Below are 13,713 nucleotides of genomic sequence, written 5' to 3' on the forward strand. Positions count from 1 at the left end.
GTTTAGCTGCAAAATATTGGTTGTAGCCTTAGGCTACAAAGTTATTCAATATCTTTTTATTGAAGGTGAATTTTGACAAATCTAATATTGAATTACATTTTCTTCTTATATCTTTATGCTTGAAAAAATTTTAGAAAATTAAAAATTAATAGCTATGTCATCAATAAATTGTTTAAATTACAAGTTTTTGTAATTTAAAATTATGTATAAAATATATGCTTATAGTTCATATAGTAAATAATATATAATTGACACAAAATTTAACATGTGTATTAAGAACGTAAAGAACATGCAATTTGATGGTTAGATTTTCAAAATATGTTGTAATGTTTTTTTTTTTTTTTTTTAAAGGAAGTTCTAATTTTAGGCTACAATCAATTGTATAGCTAAATTTTGTCCAATGTCTAATTTAATGTTAAGTAGATAGCTTAAATGAGAATTGGAATCAGAATGGAAGACAAAAAGGTTCAAGAGAAGACATTTTCTTTATAAGGGAGATTTTTTTTGGAGTAATATAAGGAGATCAATTTGTTATATATAACTTGATATTTTATATAATTAGATATTTATTTATTTTACTTTTATAAAGTTTCAATCAATGATGTCCTCCATTTTATTGGTTATTTTCTAAACTGTTTGAGATTCATATTCGACATTGTTGCTTGCGCTGTCTAGTTCCAACTCAATTTGATGAACAATGAAATTTTGGCAATCCAACATAAACTTGTGATAGTTGTGGGGCTATCCTCCATAGAAGTCGCCCAATTACAAGCAGTATTGGAAAGTGCCTTTGAGGTGAGTTTTTTTTTTTTTTTTTTTTTTAGCATCTACTCCAAGAAACTAGCAAATTAGGTATAGTAGGAGATATACAGGACATATACAAACTTCCAAGATAGTAAGGAAAATGATAGAAGTCTCATCATCATAACCTTCTTTTGCTCTAGATATATGGTAGTTTCAATGATATGATTTGGAGTAGCAGTGCATTCTAAGCCTAACAAATAAGGTGGTTCAGAAAAGGTGGTGATACTAAGCCAAAACCCAACTTAAAGGTGGTTCAGAAGTAGACTATCTGCACGAAAGAACTATGCCTCTAAGAGAGTCATGGCAATAGAAGGGGGCTGTGGCTCTTACCAAGCCAAGACATTGGTTGTTGAGGATATGATATACCATAACTTGGTCATCACGCATGGGTTTTAGGGAAATTGCTTGTATTCCACGCCCAGTATCAGAGTCCTATAAGGAAAGGGTTCCGCAATCTACGCGCATAAGGATTCCTATAAGGAAAAGACTTCTACTCCAAGGAAGAAAGGTCCACCCTTTACTGCTATAAAAACCCCAATACCCTCATAAGCCGAGGTACGCATAATTAACCCCTCTCTAGCACTCTAGAGTTGAAAAGAAGTTCTAACTTGACCTTCGGAGGGTATTTGGCCGGCACCACACCGGTGCTCTCTGTTAGGTTTTTTTCTTCTTTTTTGTTGTGTAGGTGTCGTTTTGAGCATACAAGTATCGCGCAACTCACTGGTGAGATTTTCGGCATCATCATCAATCATTAAGTTTATCATCCTTGTGCTTCATAAGTATTTGATGGGACTAATGAACTCACCTCCCCTAGGCGATCTCATCAAATATACTCGTCCACCTTGGCAGGACACGGACGAACACAGGATCACCATTAATAAGAGAATTCAATGCTGCGAACAGTTACCAATCAGTGGGAAGACCATTGGAGCCTCATCAAAACCCATATTCATGAGCCCTGAGGCATTACAAAAGGGCATTAAACCCACAATTAAGGCTCTAACGGCTGGGAACCATGAAACCATATATATACACACTGATCAGAGACAAACGAAGAATAGAAAAACTCACTTATAAGGTATTCATTGATACTTCAATATTTTGAAATCTCTTATTAATCTCAAAAAAGTCCTATATATTAACTTTGACATCGGAGACATGGTGGCAGGCACCACACCGGTGACCACCTTAAGGGAGCCATTACTCTACATTTGTAGGGATAGATTACGAGGACCCGGTTCCATCTGGACGAACTTACAAGATTGACGATTTTTACTTCATCAGTATTCAATTTCCATCACTTGCCTCAAAAGTTAAAAGATTTGTATGCTCAACTGCTCTAGAGACTTAGCTTTAACGACTTGAAGATTGAAGCAATAGTTGGCTCAACGACTTAAAGACTGTAGCATCAGGGTCTTAATGTCTGAGGTGCAAATTGACTTATTTGGTCTTCAATAAGTTTGGTTTTAGCATTGAAATAATGTACAAGTTAAAATGGCAACTAGCTTCTAGTTTGACTTTCTTTCTTTCCTCATCTTATAGTGTTGCACCCGCAACATTGGTCTCCTCCTTGCTTTATGAAAAAATATACAATTGGCGAAGAAATCTACTTGACATCGATGGGGAATTGCGATCATCAAGTGTATGAATTCTTTATTCTTTTTAGACTAGAGAGATTTCCGAACATAACGCCAAATTGGAAAGATTAAATAGTGATTAAATAAAGAAGTTTGTTTGTGCTTTCTTTTGTGCATAAACAAAGCTGTACCATTACATAAAACAAAAAAGAAAGCTAGTGGAACTCCTCTTTATTCTAATATAGGTTTTCTAAATGACAGGAAGATTAGAATCTGAAAGCTCTAATAGTGTAAAACACTATAGCTTGTTTAGACCCCTAATTTTAAAAACACGGCTTAATTGCTTTTACTCTAACTTATCTAAGTGCAGAACAAGAGAAATGAAGCGCAATAAACCAGAACTATTCTAGCGTATGAACATAAGCAATAAACAATAAACACTCAACTATATGATTAATCATTATTGTTATTAACATCAACTTACCGAATTAATTTTGGAGAAAACTAATTTCTCTCTGCCCTATTTTTTGCTTGCTGTGCAAAAGGAAAAAAAAAAAAAAAATGTGTGTGTGTGTGTGTGTGTGTGTTTTTTTAAAGCATAGGAACTGGTTTTATGAAGTCATTCTTGTATATCTGTGTTAGATTCAATTCACAGCAACAAAAAGTTTTGTTGATTATTTATTTATTTATATAAGTTTCCAATGAAACTCGAGTTCCAAATATTGTCACATAACTAATATAATAAGTTTCATGTTTTGTTACATAATAGATATGTTGGCAAAAATATCATTTTTGATCAATGTATATTTTCTTCAATTCTCATCTCTCCTTTTCTCATTTTCTTGTTGACTCAATTGTATGGGTTCAAATCAAATAAACGCAAAAATACTCACAATTGTGTTATTGCCTCACCTGATCTGGACTACAAGTGGTCAAAGAATAGTTCAATTTTTTTGTTTGCTTTGATACTTCACTATCGATTGTGCCCAGACCATGTCACCTGACATTCCGCCCCACCCAACCAACAACTTGAGACACCAAGATTTGACTAGCCATGCAATAGGTAGCAAATCCCTAATCCATTCACCCAATTAAATCAAGTTAAGTGGTGGCTCATCCCTAATTCTAGGGGTGTCAAATGGGTGGGTTTAGGGTGGGCAATTGGTTTGGGTAAAGCTCATTTACTCATTTAGTACCCATATAACTAATTACTTCTAACCCAAACCCAATCCAACCCAATTACCTAATAAAATTTCGAAAATGCCCCTTAAACTTGAAAATGACTAAAGTACTCCTAAAATACTTTAAAATTTCCAAAATACCCTCCAAACCGAAAGAAAGACCAAATATGCTAAAATACCACATAAAATTACTAAAATACCCTCAAAATATTAAAAAAAATGACTGAAATACCCTAAAACCTAAAAATTGACTAAAACACCCCCCTAAACCCAAAAAAAATGACATAAATACATCTTAAAACCTAAAAAATGATAGAAATACCCCCCTCCCTAAAAAAACAAAATAATTTTACCAAAATAACCCCAAAATGGAAAAAATGTGCAAAATATTGGTGGGTTTCACTATTTGCTACTGTAAAGTGTAGACAATCATGCTGCCTATGCTAATTTTGGACAATTTTGGTAGAATTTACTAAACTTCTCCCCCGTTACTAACAGAAGTATTCACTTTGGCTACATGATAAAATGAACATATTTCAGGTGGCTAACAGCGTGCCATTTAAAGCAAAGAAGTTAAGATGATATACAAAAGTAAAATAATCTTATCATATACAATAACAAACAATAATTAATTAGTGGAGGAGAAAGCACAAAAACTAATAATAGTACAGAAGTTGAAGTATATACAAGAGAGTTCTTAGCAAACTTGCATTAAATTAGTTAATATTAGTTGAGTAGTTTCAATGGTGTGGAGCTCAGGTATTGAAGTATAAATAGCATCAAACCAAATGGGGTTATTACCATTTTGTACAACAAATTGGCAATAGAAAGAAATCAAAGAACAATAAGATGGGAAAGAATTTAAGCATTGCAACAATTTCCTTGCTATTGGTGTTGGCATCCACCAAAGCCCAGCAAGTCTTTGATGTTAAATCATATGGAGCACAACCTAATGCTGATATAACCCAGGTATAAATAAGTAATTGACAAGAAGAGTGTGTTCCAGTTAACATAACTAGTAAAGCCTTTTAACTTTGAACAAGAAAACTTAGGTTCAAACTTCGTTTACTCTAGAAACTGATCGATGTCATGACCAAATGATAAAACATTAACATGAAAAATGATAATTATATACTAATCTTGACATTTTTTTTTCATTTTTATAATGTGTATAGGCTTTGACAAAAGCTTGGAAAGCGGCATGCGCAGTAGCAGGAAGTAAAGTTGTGATTTCAGTAGGGGTATACAAACTAGGTTTAGTGACTTTGTTGGGTCCATGCAAAGGTGCTATTGAGTTTAACCTTCAAGGAACCCACAGGCCCCATCAGATGTTGCCTCCTTCAACGGTAAAGATGGTTGGGTTGTTTTTGAACGTATCGACGGTCTCACTATGTCAGGTGGTGGAGTTTTTGATGGCAAAGGACAACAAGCATGGCAAAAAAATGAGTGTCAGAAAGACAAAAACTGCAATGTACTTCCTATTGTAAGATTTCAATAATAATGAATTAGCATTTATATTCCATCATTTTCTATGTAGATATACAAAGACACTACAACTTTACAAAATTTACCAGTTAAGAAAAATTCAAACATTTAAATGTTAAATGATGTTTCAGTAATAATTTGACAAGTTTTGTATAGTGATGTGTCACAACTCAAAAAAGAATTAATTTTAAAATTTAGATATGAGAAAGTTTATGGAGTACTTTTTGTGCCACAACACTAACATGTGCAACTATAAGCGATATAGAAAAAAACAATGGATAAATATAAAAGCGATAATTTACCAATCAAAATCGCACATATAATCTTTTGACAAAGCTTGTGGTATCTGAAGAATTGTTTATATAATATAATACTATTGAAGTACCAATCACGTTCATAGAAACATTAGTTTGTAAGTTTTTATGTAATAATATTTGCTACAAGTTTACCATTTTTTTTTTTATATTTGTTTAATGATCACGTTTCTTTCCTAGCAATTATTTTTTTATTTATGTATAATTCAAAGAATCGTTACCATTTTAATAATTAAAATGTTTTTAAATGAAACTCGAGTGCTCATGTTTTGCTTTTTAATTTATCTAACTTGTAAACATGAACAGAATATAAGGTTCAACTACGTCACAAATTCAAAAGTCCAAGACATTACATCGAAGGACAGCAAATTTTTCCACATCAACCTTTTGGAATGCAAGAAGTTGCAATTCCAACATGTTACGATAATAGCACCCGTAGATAGCCCCAACACCGATGGAATCCACGTGGGACGTTCATCTCAGATCACCATTACCAATGCCAATATTGGAACAGGTGATGATTGCATCTCCGTTGGTGATGGAACCCATGATATTACTGTTTGGTAAGTTCTAAGGGATCAGTGGGCTGAAAAATCTTCGGATGCTCTTGATCTTGAAGAATGAGTCTTGGAAAACCAAAGAAAATCAGAGAAGACCAGTGGAAGCCAGCCTTTAATTCTCCGATGGTAAAGTTAGTAGATTGAAGGAGAAAAAAGAGCCCTCAAAGACTTCCTTAATTTTTTATCTAGAATTCCAAAAGAGAGAAAAAGTCCCCTTACCTCTGCGTAGAAGGGTCTTTATATAGTGTTAGAAATCAGTTATTTCTCCTATCGTCGTAGAGTTTGGAGGATTCAGAGGGTAACTTCCACGACTGTCATAAGAGTCACCTCATCGGGACCTGTGTTGAGATTCAAACAATATGACTCTTCAACATGACTCTTGGTTGGAAGTGTGTTGATGTGTAACTCTTGGTGAACCTCACTCGTCCATCATTAAGGAAGGACGAGGTCCACTGCTCACTTGTCCTTCATTGGACGAGTGAATGGAGGATGAAAGAGGACGGTTATGGAAGGACGAGTGTACCAACCATTCGTTCTCTGCTCTGTACATTGCTATGGATGGCCATATGGACGAGTAATTGACTTGGTCTTTTTCTTGCACCATCACTGTTAACCAAGTAACTTGTGGACCTGGCCATGGCATCAGCATTGGAAGTCTTGGAAGGTACCAAAACGAAGAACCCGTTTTAGGAGTCAGAGTTATTGGTGCCACACTTAGCAATACAGATAATGGTGTTAGAATCAAAACATGGCCTGCTTCCACTTCTAGAGTTGCTTCTGATATACATTTTGAGGATGTTGTCATGAACAATGTTGCCAATCCTATCATCATTGATCAAAACTACTGCCCAAACAGTCAATGCTCAAACTAGGTTATTATAAACATCACAAATATATACACAAATTTTAATGTTAAAAAAAATGTAAAAACAATTACAAATACTAATATCGAATTTTGGGTGGCTTTTTTGTTTTGTTTTCAGTCTCCATCTAAAGTTAAGATCAGCAATGTTAGCTTCAAGAAAATTAGAGGCACTTCTTCGACAAAGGAAGCTGTGAATCTTATTTGCAGTAAGAGTGTACCATGCCAACAAGTGGTGCTTTCTGACATTGATCTCGCGTACAAGGGAGGTGGAGGATGTGCTACTTCCACCTGTGCTAACGTCCAGCCTGCAGTTTCGGGCAAGCAGAACCCTCCTGCTTGTACCAATAAACATTAATGAAATGCTTCTCAAGCTGTTAAAACTAATGTAGAATGAACAAATACAATTTGCAGATAGGTTATCAGGGTTCTATTCTAAATAAAATCCCATCTAACATGTTCCCTTTTTCTTTATTTAAATGAAATTGGGGAATTTTTTTTAGTTATTTTTTGAGTTGTTTAAGTTCAGCCTTTTGTTGAAATATGCTATGATCTGCAGTGTTGTTGTAGATAGTAATTGTTCTTCTACTACCATTGAGATCATTCTTAATAAAAAATCAAAAAATTTATTCAACTCTTCCCAAATGTTTTTTATTCTTAAGTAATATTGTCCACCAATATTGTTAAGCATCTACTACGAATCCAATTTAGTACACAATCGGTAAGTAAACAAAAACAGAATGAGCTAAATTTTAGGTTTCGATGGAATTTTGATCGTTTTTTAAGTTCCACAGGTATTTTGGTCATTTTGGGGTTTTCGAGGTATTACGTTCATTTTTTAGGTTTAGGGGGGTACTTTGGTTTTTTTAGGTTTAGAGGGTATTTCGGTCATTTGATGGGTTTAGAGAGTATTTTTGTCATTTTAATGTTTTAGAGGTATTTTGGTCATTTTTCAGATTTAGGGGGTATTTTGGTCATTTTATGATTTCGGGGGGTATTCTTGTCATTTTTAAGTTCAGGAGGTATTTTGTTAATTTTGGAGGTTTTATGGGTATTTTGGACTTTTTAAAGGTTTTGGGTTGCTTTAGTGTTTGGTGATTTGAAGAAATGATATTTGGGCTTAATTGGGTAGCTAGTTAAAACCCAACTAACATTAGTTATAATTGGGACTAATTGGGTTACTACCCATTTAACCCAATTAATAATTGGGTGGGTTTAGGTCGTATTTAAGTTGGTGCTTTGCGTGGGAAAATGGGCATGGGTTGATTTTGCCAACTCCACTTGACCTATAGACAGCCCTAGGCATCACCATTGTCAACCAAAACCAAAAACCCATTCAATTGTATCTCTTTCACAAAGTCACTAAATTACATGCCAATCCTTCTATAAAAAAAAATATTTTGAGGCTGCTAGATTTATCCATTTTACTTGGTACTCACACACAGAACACATATCTATAGTACTATTTACGGGTATTACCCTGTTTGGGTTCGTCTATTTAGATGCCCGAAATACCCTCAAATTCATCTGCTTCTAAGGTTTAGATCATAGTGTTAGACATGTAAAATTAGTATTTCAAAAAATCCTAAATTTTAGCTAAATTAAAAAAAAAAAAAATTCTCCCAGCTCCACATTTCTCTCTCACGTTAGTTGTCAAGTACTAATACAACTTCTTCTTTTAGAAAGAATATTAAAAAATAATAATAAAATAGTTTTTTCCTTTTTCCACAAACGTACCATTTATTTTTATCACTGAACTGTTTTTATCCCACCTCCACATTTCTCTCTTGCATTAGTAGTCAAGTACTAATACAACTTCTTCTTAAAATAAAAAAAATAAAATAAAACACCCATGAGTAAAACGTGTTAACCCAACAAATAAAAAATGAAAAGCATCATCGCACGTGCGAAGCGCATGTGATGAGGCTAGTTACTTTTAATCAAGCTTATGAGAATCATTTCGAACTTAAAGAGTAAAGACTAAAACCCAGGCCAAGCACCCTACCATTTCAGTAAATAGCATGCTAGTATTCTCATATGCCATAAGTAATAAGAACATCAGGTGATAACTTGAATAGGAACAGCATCACTAGCACTGCTGCCATAAACATACCATGCTTAAGAGGCATAGTGCTAGAATTTCTAACCTAAGAACATCTTTAACAGGTTCCTAAGTGTCAACAATAGTCTTACAAAATATTCAAACAATTAGAATATTCATATAAACTGAAAAAATAACACGAGTTTGCAGCAAGGTTCTACTAGACAAGTTAGAAGTCACAGATTATGAGAGGATTTACAATGCCCTACATTGTAAGAACAATATTTCTTAAAAAATCTTTTTGTATGAAGATCCTTTAAACCTCTTGATCTTGACAATATTTAAGCAACGACGCTAGAAAGGAATTGGAAGCTCTCCAAGATTTCTATGTTCTTGTTAAAATATTTCTCTAGCCATGTTTCCTTTGCCTTTAGAGTTTCTTTATTCGCAAAAATCCTGGAGTTTTCAGTTATCACAGACTTTAGGGAATGCCTCAAACACGTAATTGGAAGGAGTTTGCAATAGCTGGGCTTTTCCCCTCTAAGAATAAACTTTTGATAGGAGAAATGAAATCAAGTAAAGAGTTGGTAACATTATCAAAATGCTACGAAAAAAGGTTTAAGAGATTAGATGTAGTTAAATTAGTCTACTTTTGTGACAAAATGAATCATATTAATCAAATTATGAAGCAGTGACGGTTATAGGGAAATATTTATTTTTATAAATACACTCATTTAGAATACCATGATTATAACTTTTAGCATCTACTCCAAGGAACTAGCAAATTAGGTATAATAGGAGATACACAGGACATAAACAAACTTCCAAGATTGTAAGGAAAATGATAGAAGTCTCATCGTCATAACCTTCTTTCGCTCTAAATATATGGTAGTTTCGATGATATGATTTGGAGTAGCAATGAATTCTAAGCCTAACAAATAAGGTGGTTCAGAAGAGGTGGTGATACTAAGCCAAAACTCAACTTAAAGGTGGTTCAGAAGTAGACTATCTGCACGAAAGAACTATTCCTCTAAGAGAGTCATGGAAATTGAAGGGGCTATGGCTCTTACCAAGCCAAGCCATTGGTTGTTGAGGATATGACAGAATTTAAGACCAATTGCAGATAGTATAGTTGAGTGGAGGAACCATTCCCTAATGACATGCTATTATTAGCTTTACACTTAAAATTTTTTATTTCCATCGTTCTTTACTCAAACTGCCATTTACATGTCTTTTTATTTACCCACCCATGCTCGAACAAGCCATAATTTCCTATCTGGGGGGGGGGGGGGGGGGAGAAGAAACACTTGTGAGATGATAGATTTACATATTATCTGAAACCTTTCTTAGCGTCAAGTTTTGCTGGCCTTACAAGCTTTTTTTAGTACTACTACTACTACTACTACTACTACTACAATTTTCTATTATGTCCTACCAAAAATAATTGCTAATTTATCTTGACACTACTTGTGGCTTTTACCCTAAATGTACAAACAAATATGAATCAATATGTTGTCACAAAATGCTTTTGTAGTTTGATAAATTGGCTTTCAAAATCTATAGCATAATTGAAAAAAATTATGTGCATGAAGCCATGAAAGTCTGCCCACAGATATTTGGTTGCATCTAAAGTGAAACTCAAACTAAATGATTGATTTAAGAACAATTCAACATGTTATTTCAATGAAAACTTGAAAGAAGTGCTGAATTTTTTTTTATCAGCTTAACTATATCTAGATTGTGATGGTGTCTGTATTGTTGTCATATTCTTGACTCTCTTTGAGTTTTGACTTTTTATTTATTTATTGGTAATCTATATACATGCATATGTTTGAATCTCTGCTTATACTGTATACTCAAAAACTTGAGCCAAACTTTGCCATTTCTCTTTCAATATTAACAAATTTAAAGGTTCTATACATAGAGCAAACATTTTCATATAAACCATAGGAACATCACAATTGATTACAACATCATCTTTTCTGATAGATTTTTAACATCTACAGGTCCATCACACCAAAATAGCCTTGCTTAACATGAGAAGCAAAAAATTTAAATGAATTAATAAATTTTTTTTAAGAGTTAAAGCACTATCCAGCATCCACACAACTCATAACAGTCAATAGGTTTCTTCTTTTTTCTTTTTCATTTTTTCATAAGTGCAAAAGGTCTCTAAATTTAGGATGAATTTTTTTATACCTTGAAAGATATGGTTTCCTTCTCGTGTTCCTTGTGAACCAAATATGCAGTACCAATCATATTCATTATCATCTCAAGTTGAAATTTCTCATAGTAAAATTAGAAGTAGTTTTAGTATTTCGACAATGCTAGAGCCAAAAACTTTTCATATTTTTATATGGTAATGCTATTGATAAGTGTGATACTACCAATTTTATATAACATTATACAAGCTTTTTTATTTTTTATTTTTAAATATTTTGAGAAGTACATAAACTTTACATGTAAGTTAATGTATCATCAATCACAAAGTAGTATTAAGACATTTATTTATTAGGCATTGAATCAATAATCACATTTATTGTCATTTAGAGTTTTAATCTATGTCATCTGCTTCTCATGATTGATCTCTTTATCATCGGACTAAGATACCAATCGGTTTTTGGTGTAAGCGGAGAATGAACCTGAATCTTTTATTCAATAATCAAAGATGTTAACAGTTGAGCTAACTGAAACCTACTAAAGCCACTTAAGTTTGTAAGTCTTGTGTAGTAAAATATTTATAATACCTTTGACATTTTTTATATTTCTTTTTAATAAATTGTTGAGGTGTTAAGTTGTAATTAATTTGTGAAACATCACTTCCAGATGGTGAGTATAGACTCTTCATTGATAGTACCATTATACACCAGTCACATTATGTTAGCTCAGTAGTGGTGATAAAGTTGTAAATTTTTATGTCACCTATGTTAGCATTTTCCTTCTTTTAAATTTATTTTAGGTCATCTCATCTTTTTAACACATCAGCACTTTGTTTTGTTTACCAATACTACAATTTCTTTAATGGCAAATAGATTGAAAGATAAAATTGATACATTTTGAGTTTTTCATGGATGGAATTGCAATTTTTTAAATTTGAGGAATCGAAATTGAATTTAAATTAAATTTTAGAGACAAAAATGTGTATTTTGGCCTTTTTAAATTGTTACTTAATTTGTTTTGTTAATGATTGTAATGCAGATAACAAAGAGATTGGGTCAGAGTACTCCATTAATTATTATTGTTGCTAGCGGAAAAATCAGAAGAGATGCTCTTACGAATGAATTTAGAGAAGTTTATATCTCTTTTTTTTCTTTTGTTGGGTACTTTTCATTGGTAAATTGTCATTTTCTGGGGAAGTTGTCACAGAAGAATAAGGATTTTACTTTTATTGATTTTTTTATATATTATTTTACATAAATGTTAATGTAGGTCAAATGGAAAGATATGTTGGGGATTCAGACGAGGAATTTGGTGGGTACATAGGAAATAGATATAATAGGATTGCTTTGACTGTTGGCTATGCACCAGGATTAAAAGTTGATGCTATCTCGCTTCGACAATCAGTAAGGGTGACAACTTTGGCACTGAAAAATGTATGCTAATTTTCTCCAATAGGCATTTTATTATTGTGGAAATGTTGATAATATGTTAAAAGAAGGAATGTATCAAAAAATGCCCATCTTAGATGAAGTGGCAAGGTAGGCAAGATAATGTGGTTACAACATTCATTTTAGAGAGAAATTGGAAAATCTAGCAAGTATGCCAGTTCATATTAGATTGAGATATGTGGACTTGTGTAAATTTTTTTCAATCATTGATTATTAAGGAAGTGTTAAAGTTTTTATGAGCTCTTGAGCAGTTTAAGGACATTGCCATTCAAAAATATTTGGACATTATTAGGAATCTCTTCAATTGGTGCTTGACAAGTTTGTGAAGCATATTAGGGATTACATTGCAACTGTTTTGGCATCTTCAAACCCAGCTGGGATTATAATGTTTGGAGTACGTTCATCCTTCTATATCTTTAGAAATGTTTATCCTTGGTTTTGTTGCTGATATGTTATGTGAATGATGTTATAGGAAGGATTTGTGGACTTGAAACCCTTTATTGATGTGTTGGGTGAGTGTTGATCTACATATACATAATATACATACCTTGCATAAAACTTTCTTATTGATATAAGGAAATTAATCTTGGTTTGGTGCTAGGTACTGGATGGCTTCCTTGGGTCTATGAAAGATTTATACTATTTCTAGTGACTTGGGGTAGAGCGATAAGTGGCAAGTTCATGCTTTTATTGATGACAACTCATGTATTGCAAACTATGCCATGCCATGGAAAATTGTCATTGTGGGTGCTGAGAGAGGCCGCTTTCTAATTTCTATACAGCTGTGGGATTGAAACTAGAAATGTATGGAGGAGTACAAAATGTTTATCAGATGTTGCAGCTCTAATATTTGCAAGGAACAAGACAAGTCTAGTAGTATTTATTTTTGTGTTTATTTATGTAGCACTCTTCAAATTTTATGTCCCTTTTAAATTGATATGACATTTGCTAGCATGGACGCTTTATTTTTTTAGGTCTCTATTGCTCTTATTTTATTGCCTAATATAAGATTATGGACTTTCAAAATTTTACTAAGAAAGCTGTCTGTATTTTTATGCATATTGCCTGGAAATTTTTTCTTCAATCAATGTTATGGAGATTAGAGACAAATTTGTATTTAAGTAATTCAATTTCAATGTTTATACAAACTTAAACATCAATCATTAAGTTTATCATCCTTGTGCTACATAAGTATTTCATGGGACTGACGAACTCACCTCCCTTGGACGAACTCATCAAATATACTCGTCCACCTTGGCAGGACGCAGATGAACACAGGAT

General features: G+C 33.1%; 1 pseudogene; it reads left to right on the forward strand.

Annotated features, from left to right (window-relative positions):
* Nucleotides 1-4,369: 4,369 nt before the first annotated feature.
* On the forward strand, nt 4,370-7,349 carry LOC112029732 (exopolygalacturonase-like; annotated as a pseudogene).
* Nucleotides 7,350-13,713: the final 6,364 nt, after the last annotated feature.

This window comes from Quercus suber, unplaced genomic scaffold, assembly GCF_002906115.3.
Source record: "Quercus suber isolate HL8 unplaced genomic scaffold, Cork oak 2.0 scaffold_189, whole genome shotgun sequence".
Lineage (NCBI taxonomy): Eukaryota > Viridiplantae > Streptophyta > Magnoliopsida > Fagales > Fagaceae > Quercus > Quercus suber.